Source organism: Lissotriton helveticus, chromosome 5_1, assembly GCF_964261635.1.
Source record: "Lissotriton helveticus chromosome 5_1, aLisHel1.1, whole genome shotgun sequence".
NCBI classification, from domain to species: Eukaryota; Metazoa; Chordata; class Amphibia; order Caudata; family Salamandridae; genus Lissotriton; species Lissotriton helveticus.
This window is the reverse complement of record NC_136065.1, coordinates 1,338,712,513-1,338,722,453: the sequence shown is the minus strand read 5'-3', so window position 1 is coordinate 1,338,722,453 and position 9,941 is coordinate 1,338,712,513.

Here is a 9,941-nt window from a genome sequence, read left to right as displayed (position 1 = left end):
AGGCAACCCTTACATGAGATTTATTGTGCCATGCAAGGCCACTTTCCATGTCCCTGAGTGGCTCCATAAATCTGTAGTAAGGCAACGCAGTGCAAACTGCTATACTGCCTCACTCTGCCCTGGGAAGGTGTTCCATGGGCATTGCCTGGGGGGGGGGGGGAGGACTAGGGGTTCCCATGCAACTCCCATAGTTTTTTTAATGGAATCTCAGATTTACCATTAAAGGTAGACCTGGGAATGTGCCAAAAAGACACACCTTCTCACTTGAGGCATAATGAGGAGAAATATCTTCACTTTTCCTCGTTACTACCTCTTTCTATGTGTGTTGCATAGAAAGAGGAATAGGCCTTTCAGGATTGTGTTTGTGCAGGAAGGTGTCCATTCCTGTGTAAAAACAATACTGCATGCAATTTAGGCACCCTTGTACCGTGGGTGCAAGGGTGCCTGCGTTAGCACTAGGCTACCAAAATCATGCCTGCACAAGGGAAAAGATAGGAATGTGCCATCTTGCCTTAAATACGGCGCATTCCTTCTATTTCCATGTCACGCAGTGCTGCACAGCAAGGTGATTTGCTGAGCTGAATTGGGTGGCCTCCCTGTAAATAGACCCCCTAGTTTTATAAACATAAAGGTGTCAACTTTTCAACCTTTGAGATTGTTAATAATAATCCAGGTCTCCATTAGGAAAAAGAAATGGATGCACCAGTGGCGGCTGGTACGGAATGGGGGTGGCAGGGCATGGGGGTGAAAAAATATATATACAATACTTACCTCTGCACAGCGCACATCTCTCCTCGGTTGCCTCTCCTCCCGGAAGCAGGAAGCACACTGGCTCCCCTAAACCAATCATGACGCTGCTGTCACCAGCATGACAGCAGCCCTGTGATTGGTCTGAGCTGCCTGGTTCGGCGTTCAGACAAGGAGAGGGAGCCTGTGCATATTCTCCACCCAGGCTGTGCAATACAGCCCGGTGGAGAACATGCTAACTGTGTATGACTGTTTGGCCGGCCCAAGATGGCCGGCCAAACTGTCATGCGTACTTCAGTGTACATATTTCCTCCTCCTCCTGCACTGACAGCCCAGTTCCGCCCTACCGTCACCTGAAAATAAAATGATAATAACATCATGTTATTATCATTTTATTTGTCCTTTTTTGCACTGATGAAAAGTAGTGGGGCAACGCTCCTCCGCTTTAGCGGAGTAGCCAGCGCTGGAATGCACCATCCACTTTGTGCAAAAAAAGCCAATTATGCATTTCACAAAAGATGCAAACAATCACTTCATAGATCATACTGGGACCAAGTGGTTCCCCAAATAGTCACTGTAATACAAACATTCTCTGGGTGAAAGGTACCCCAAATCCATCAGATGCTCTTATCGATGTCTTGCCAGATATGCTTGTAAAGCATGAGAGCAGGGGCGGCCTTAGGCATGTGCAAGCTGTGCACCTGCACAGGGCCGCCAAACCCCAGGGGCCACCACGCCAATATATATCCTTAATATAATAATCCTTTGAGGATGGATATATATTTGCATGGCTGCCCCTGGCAGGGATTTGGGGCCCCCACCCGGACCCCCTCTTCCAGGGCCCCCTACCTACGCTCCCTGCCTAGGGCCGCCATGAGCCTAGAGCTGCCGTACCGGTTTGCATAATTTCTCGGTTTTAATAATCTCTTGCGTTCCATCATTTCTTGGTTTCAACATTTTTCACCTTTCATCATTTCTATCGGAGGCATGGAGTCCCTCAGTACTGGAATGCTTCTACCCATGAAAGCTGAAAGTCACACTCAGTTTCTGCAAGACTCATGATTCTCCCCTTCATTGTTTCATGTCCATGCGTGAACTGCATCTGGACCAAGGGCTGCAGTTCCGTCCATATGCAGATGGTAAGTGGGTGCTACTTAAACTCACGGGGTTTATTTACAAGCCCTTTCCGCTACTGATGGGGCACTTTTTCCATAGAAAAAGTGACGCACCGGTCACTTTTTCCATGGGAAAAAGTGAGGCACCGGCGACGAAAGGGACTTGTAAATGAACCGCACAGGGCCTTACTTAAGAGCCCTCTATGCTGCTGTTGCGTCATCTTTTGTGATGCTATGGTGGCATAAAATATGCGCCATACGGCGCCCTATTTACAAAGTGATGCATCTAGGCAGATGCGTCCCTTTGTAAACCCCTGCTCTACATTATACCTGATCCAGGTATAATGTATGCAGGGGGACGTTCCCCCGCAAAAGAGCCTTGTAGTAGTGTCGCAGTGAAATCTTTGAGATATCAATATGCCACCTCTAGGACACCACTGCCCCAAATCCTTATGCCTGCTTGGAGCAGGAGTAAGAAGTGACGCAGTGCCTTTCACGTGGGGCAAGCCCCATATGAAATGGCACATTGCTGGAGTTGCATCTGTTTTCAGACACACTCCAGCAATGCACCAATTTTGCTCCTACAGATACCTCAGGAACACTGACGTATCTGTAAATTCTTGCGACATGGAGCGCCATACAGTAAATATGGCGCCTTCATGGTATTGCAAGGATGGCGCTCTGAAAAGTGTTGCATTGCTGCTTTTCCCCTGAAATGTGACACTTTTCATAAATATTCCTCACGGTGCCCTTTCAGACTGTACATAACTAAAGTTTCTATATGAAAACATTCAAACATGATGAGGACTAAGGGGCCAGGTTTAATGCCTCCAAGACTGAGGTTCTTCTCTGTGCATCTGATATAAGTGTATCAACATGGGTCACCTTACATTCTATTTCCAGTTTTGATGATTTTGGTATGCCACAATTTCAACATCTAAATTTTGTAGAGCAAGAAGGAGGAGATTCTTCATCCATGCAGACAAGTCCTTGAATTGGCTGCCAGAGAAAGACAGGCAGGTAGAGGACCATATGACAAATGGCACACATGCTTTCTGTAGTACCTAATCCTTATTTTAGTTATGGTATGTTATTAAAATTTCTATAGCGCACAACAGTCAAACAGTGTCTTGGCGCTAGCAGTCCTGAGGAAACTGAGATCCCTATTTATTGAATAATCAAGTTTTGAGAGCCTTCCTGAAGGCCATCAGGAAGGGAGAGTCCTAATGGAACTAGGAAGGCTATTCCAAAGTTTTGTGGCCCCCAATGTGAAACATCTACCACCCCAGTTGGCTTAGCAAAACCAGGGGGAAAGCATCAATTTCACTCCTTCTGAGCAGAGGCTTCTATTTGGGGAGTACCAATTCAACGATTGCCGCAGAAACTGAGGGCTGGTACCATGGAGCGCTTTATATGTAACAATAAACAATTAACAATTAATATATAATGCATATAGCTTTGAAATTGATACCGCTTCTGACTAGAAGCCAATGAAGATTTTGAAGGCGCCTTCCTATTGATTGAAACTTAGGGATCCCTAACAGCAGCTTTGCAGCAGCATTCTGGTTCATCTGAAGCTTTTGTAGCTGCTTATTGGGCATGCTAAAATAAAGCCCGTTGCAATAATCCAGCTTGGAGAGACCTAAGGATGTAACTAAGATCTTTCTACTATTTTCTGGGATAAAGGGCAGGATCATCTTTATCACTTTAAGTAGATAGAAGCTGGATGAGGAAACAGCATTAACTTGAGCCTCGAAGTTCAATTTCTCATCGATGATCACTCCCAGATTTTTCACTTTGGATTCAGGAATGGGTACTACCTCCAGTTCGCCTGGCAACCAGATATGCGACCAGTCGGGGACATGATTGCCAAAGAGGATTATCTCAGTTTTATATGAGTTCAATTTAAGGCTGTGTGAACTCATCCAGTGCTCAACGATACTGAACCAGATTAGCTGGTTTATCTCAAAATGTAAAGATATTGTGTGGGCAGAGTCACCTGCCCACCAGAGTGTGCGCTCAGTTAACAATGAAACACTCCGGTTTCTTCACAAAATTGAATTTACTTTCTTGCGGTCTTGAGAAATTCTTCAAAACATCTTTGGACTTGAATGTTGCATTCACTAACTTGTTGTGAACATAATATCCGTCTTATGTCACACATTACAACATCATCACGGTTTTTACATCCACCCAATGCATTTCGGGTCACTACACCAGGACCCTTCGTCAGGGTTCTGACAACAAGGGTCAAAACAGGACCAAATCAGTTACTCCAACATGGGAGTCATAGAGTATATACAAGATATTAGTGCTCACTGTGATCATGCAGACTGAAAGAATAAACCAAAACGTTGTGCAATATGTTGGAATCATGGTGAAGAAAACTTGATCAAGTGACGTGATATGAAAAAGTTTAAAAACATAAGCAGAGTACACATTTTAGTCTATGGGAACAGTAAGTGAACGAAACGGAGGAAAAAACGGAAACCGAGTGTCATCGTATAGCTTCATGCGAGAGCAAGAGGATAGTGTGTAAAACAATGTCAAAAAACTCACTCAAAAATATTCATCTTGGAATTAATGCATTTCGCACTGTACCATGATTCCAACATATTGCACAACGTTTTGGTTTATTCTTTCAGTCTGCATGTTCACAGTGAGCACTATTATCTTGTATATACTCTATGACTCCCGTGTTGGAGTAACTGATTTGGTCCTGTTTTGACCCTTGTTTTCAGACACCTGACGAAGGGTCCTGGTGTAGTGACCCGAAATGCATTGGGTGGATGTAAAAACCGTGACGATGTTGTAATGTGTGACATAAGACGGACATTATGTTCATAACAAGTTAGTGAATGCAACATTCAAGTCCAAAGATGTTTTGAAGAATTTCTCAAGACCGCAAGAAAATAAATTCAATTTTGTGAAGAAACCGGAGTGTTTCATTGTTCCCTGAGCGCACACTCTGGTGGGCAGGTGACTCTGCCCACACCATATCTTTTCAATTTGAAGGCACGGCTGACTACGTGCGACGATTGTAGCGCCAACTCGACAAAAATTCAAAGATTCAACAATTTTCTATACAACTGTGTGCACAGGGATAACACTTTTTCTCATTATCTCAAAATGTTAGAGATATCGTAGACAGATAAGCTCACAGTCAAAGTAACACAGTGTCCAATTGAAAAATTAACAGGAAGATTTACCAAGGTCTTGCATCGGGGTTGGGTCACTTTTTGGTGCAGCCCTGAAGCAAAATCATTTTTGTAATTTAATAAGCATTCAATAAGACACACAAAACCACGTTGTGTGGCTTTGTGTGGTTTAGCAAATACAAAGTAACTCAAGGCAGCACATAGTGCTACCTTGCGTTACTTTCCATCAGGGAGCCATTCCATGGGTGGAACACGGTGTTCCCATGCATCCACACATGTATTTTGGCACATTCCCAGATTTACTAAGATGGGTAACCCTAGGAATGCATCAAAATTCTACGCCTCCATGAACCAGGCATGACAAGGAGAAATATCTTTATTCCTCCATGTTACTTCCTCTTTCTATGCGTGGTGCATACTGCAGCACACATAGAAAGAGGAGCATGTCTTTAAGGATTGCTCGTTGTGCAGGAAGGAATCCCTTCCTGCACAAAAACACTCTTGTCTGTGACGTAGGCACCCTTGCACCATAGTGTAAGGTTGCGTAAAATGTAATTAAATGTTGGTGTGCTGTATTGCCCAGGGTGAAGATGCGGTGGGAAACTGACCTAGGCTGTGCTGTGTCTGATAAAGAAGGGTTGGTCTCCATCTCCCATGCATGCACGCACTACCAGAGTGTACTGTACGCATGCATCAGCATGTGCGTCAGTTCAAATTCATCGATCTACTGCTGGCCAAGAGGAGAGTCACCTGTGTATAAGGTGGGAACAGATTCCCCACCATTAGAGCGTGGATAGCTGATTTGGTATATTGCAATTAGCAACCGGGGAACTACTGGTAAAGGTAGTTTGGATTATAATTAGTAATCACAATTATTATTTTCAGCCAAATGATTGCTGTTTCATTTGATATACAAATGTTATGGTTGTAATTGTAATACCTCAATAAATACTTTTTTTTAATTGGTTTTGTGACTTGGGCATCAAGCAGAAAGTGACTTGGTGGATTCCTTCAATTGGAGTCACAGGCTAACAAAATGGTTAGTGTCTGCTTCTCCTTGCTGAGAGTGCTTCGGCAGCTTCTCCCGCTACTGCCTGCTGATATTAGACCTCTTGTAGTGAGGAGCATAATTTTGAGTAGACTGGACTACTGCAACTCCCTGTACTTGGGAGCACCACATTTCATCTTGTAGGGGTTGCAGAGAGTCCAGTCTATAGCAGCAAAGCTGGTGTTAAATAGGCAGCGCAGATCCTCTATGGCATTGGCCTTGAGGGATCTTCACTGGCTGCCCATTAAGGAAAGAGTCCGCTTTAAGTCTCTCTGTATTGTGTTTAGAGCAGTACATGTCCTGGGTCCAGTACCCTTGCAGGAGAAATTTACCTGGTATAAGCCTAAGAGACATCTTCGTTCTTCTAGCGCAAATCTGGTAACGACCACCAGATTTAAGAAGTCCAGGATGGGAGGTAGAGCATTCGGTATTGGGGCTTCACGTCTATGGAATGAGCTGCCTCAGATTATTAGACAAGCTAACTCCTTGCTATGCTTTAGAAAAAGTCTGAAAACCTGGCTGTTCCCAAGGAACAAGTATAATGCTTCCCACTGATAATTAGGTTGACGTTTTCTGATGACATCAGTTAAGTCGCAGCACCAGGATACCCGCAGGGTGACAGTTTGCGCTATATACGCATATATACAATATAATACAATGCAGTTCAGTTGTGGAAAGGATAATGCTTGAAACTCAAACTCGTATGGGGGCATTCATGGACCTGAATGGTTGCTCTCAGAATGTAGTGATGTGCTATGGTTTCTTGGTAGCAGCCCTCAGGCACTTATATTCAAGGTGTTAAAGGTATGTCAGCCTTTTCAGTCTGCAAATTGGGCCCATATTGGTAAATTCCATTAGAAAACCTGAGAGTGTTTCTGAGAACAAACACACTGAAGCCAGCAAAGGCCCACTGGCCATCTGTCAGGAAATAGCCCACATCAGAATGTGAAGAACCTAATCTGTAGACCTATGTGGGCATCCACTGGAGAAGTGTGGCTCACTGGTTAGAAGCTGCAGACCCTGAAGCAGAGGTCAGGCTCGAGACCAGGGTTCAATTCCCGACGCGGCAGGGTCTTGGGCTCAATGTCCGCGTACTCGATAATTCTTGCCTCGGTGCCTACTCTAATCATGGGTCCCACTCTGCAACTCTGGGCAATAGCTTGCTTAATCTCCACAACGGCCCTAACAGCGCTGGATGCCTGGCTTCACCTTGGGGGTTGCCCTGGAGGGGGCATCTCACAGGGAAAGCCAGGATGGGTTCCACAGCGGTATACAGCGCCAGGATGCCCCGAGATGGGGTGGCAGTGCGCTTTACAAGTATACATACATTTACATTTTACATTTACATTTACATTTAATTTTCTGGACGTATGGGGCTGCGAGTTGAATGTTCCATAAGCCTCCTGGTGAGCCAGAAACTCGGCCTGAAGAATTGCTAGCCGAAGCACTCCCTGGCAGGTTACAGAATATGGAAGAGCATAATCTGAACATCCCAGAAACCCTCAAGTCTCCACCCACAAAGAACAGCCTAAAGGACTAAGCCAGCTAACCTCCTAGGCCAATGACTCTGTCGGTTGAGCACTTACCCATGCACCATCAGTTATGTTAAGTTTGAGGGGACCATTAACATTCTTTGAGGTGGATGCCAAAATAACTGTCCACAAGCCACACGTTGCGTTCTTTGACCTGAGAAGATGGTCTATGGTCCAGGAAACAGCCAGATCTTATTCCCACGATGTACTAAGAGGATGTTGGGAATGTTAATTCTGCTCTGTGAGCCTTTCCCCACCCAGGCAAGTATTTCAAATTGGAACGGGGAAAAGAACCAGTCGAGACAGAACTATGGAACAATGCTTAACTGAGTCCACATACTATAGAACGCCAACCGTTTCTGAAGAGTTATATTGACTACGACTTTTGAATTCTTTGGACTAGAAAACTTCTGACTAGCACCATTCTTTCAACTTTTCCTGAAAGTCTTGGTGTCCCAAACCTTTAAAAAAAAAGTAGCTCATATGGAGATGGAGGACTACCCTGTCCACGTTTTCCAAGGGCAAACTTTATGGATCAAGTGGCCGAGTTCTACTTTTGATCACACCCTCGATCCCTAAATAAAGAGATGGAAAAAGAGTTTGGTAGATGGGGCATCTGATTTATTTGATATATGACCTCTTTCTTACGCAACCCTAAATGATCTGCTTTATTCCTTTTCAAGTGATGGCCCTGAATTTCCATTCATCTTCGTGAGCCTGATGGCTGCACAATCAGATACACAGTGCTTCTCCCATCTCTAAATCAGGTGAAAGAAAGAGTTGAGTGGACGGGGCATCGGACAATTTTTGGTGAATGTCTTCTTTCCCACTGAATTGATGGGGACATCGTATCTTCAAATTATTATATTACCTTTTTCAAAGTTTCAAGGTGTGCTAAACAGCTGTTTCATAATCAGTCAGTTTTTCTACCTCTACCACCAAGAAGCCTGGTGCAAATCAACCTGCTGCAGGAAAGACAGTACGCAAAATATGTTTGAGAGGTAGTTTAAACTCCCACATGTTAGCACTCAAATAATTTCCTAAAAGGGTTTGGCACTTAATGTGACTAAGCCACTACATTCTTGTACATGTAGTTTTCTCATCCAACACATATGTACTGTTAGATAGCTGCTATGTGAGAGAGCTACGCTTCGGCTATCACTGTCATGTGTTTGGTGCACGGCCCATTATAGTTTTCCGTATGTTAGCCTAACTATGCACGATACAGGATGCATTTGCTTTGTGCTGTTACTATATAAACACGCTTATTTTTGTGCCACATCGTATTTTCACACAGAACTGGTAGCTGTTTTCGTGTTCTGTTCTTTCCTGGGATTTAGTCTGAACACAGTAGACAAGGTCAAACAACAATGTCCCTTGTTATTTCATTTTGGTGAGGCACTAGCACCTGGACACAACACATGATTGCAGCTGTTGTTTGTGAGTTATATAGGCATGCACAATAATTAACATACATAGGGAGAGATTTCTGAGAGGAGAACACAGCTGTACCTGAGAAGTAGCATGTCCATCTGTGTATGCTAAGGTACGGGTCCGCTATTAATCCCAGAGATCTTTGTTATATAATCATTCCGCTTCTGTAGAAGGGAAGGGAGGGGTAGGCTAATATGTCTTATAATATGACAGGACATTTCATAATAAATGGTTTACTGACTATGCTGACTATATTTTTGTTAGGGATTTGTTTTTTACTTGTGGCTCGAATACTGCATTCTAGAGCACGATAGTTTAAATAAACATTTGAAACTTCCTTTGTGTCTCTGTTTTATCTTATTGTGCACTCGTTCCAGTATGAGAGCGAAAGGGGGTGTCCTGTCACTGCGATCCTTGAGAGGGTCGGGAGTGTTGTGTTCTGGGGTGTCAATTCATTTGTCTCTCTGGATTGGGTAGGAAGGCAAGTGAGACACTATAGCTAGTAGAACTCAGGCTCATGGTTACTGGGGTGATATGGTGACTCAGGCCCATGCCTACTGATGTTCTATGGTCCCAAGCATGGTTCTGATCCTGAGCAGGATCCCTTCAATGAGATGCCCCTAGACTGGCATTTGTATTGTGCACCTCTCTATCCTGCTCTCGCCCGCCATCATTAAAAAAAGACTGGCTTAGGTCTCACTTCACACCTGAGAAGTCCTAGGGCTTTTTTTGAGTTACACCACCCCAGGAAATGCACCAGAGCCGGTGTTTTGCAATCCCTTCCAAGAAAGAGCTGGCTCAGGTAAATCCCATCCATGTGAGGCCCGAGGCTGACTTAACTACAATCTCATCCTTAAATAGCTGGTCTGGTTTCGATACACGCCATTAAGGATGGTTGTAACCATTG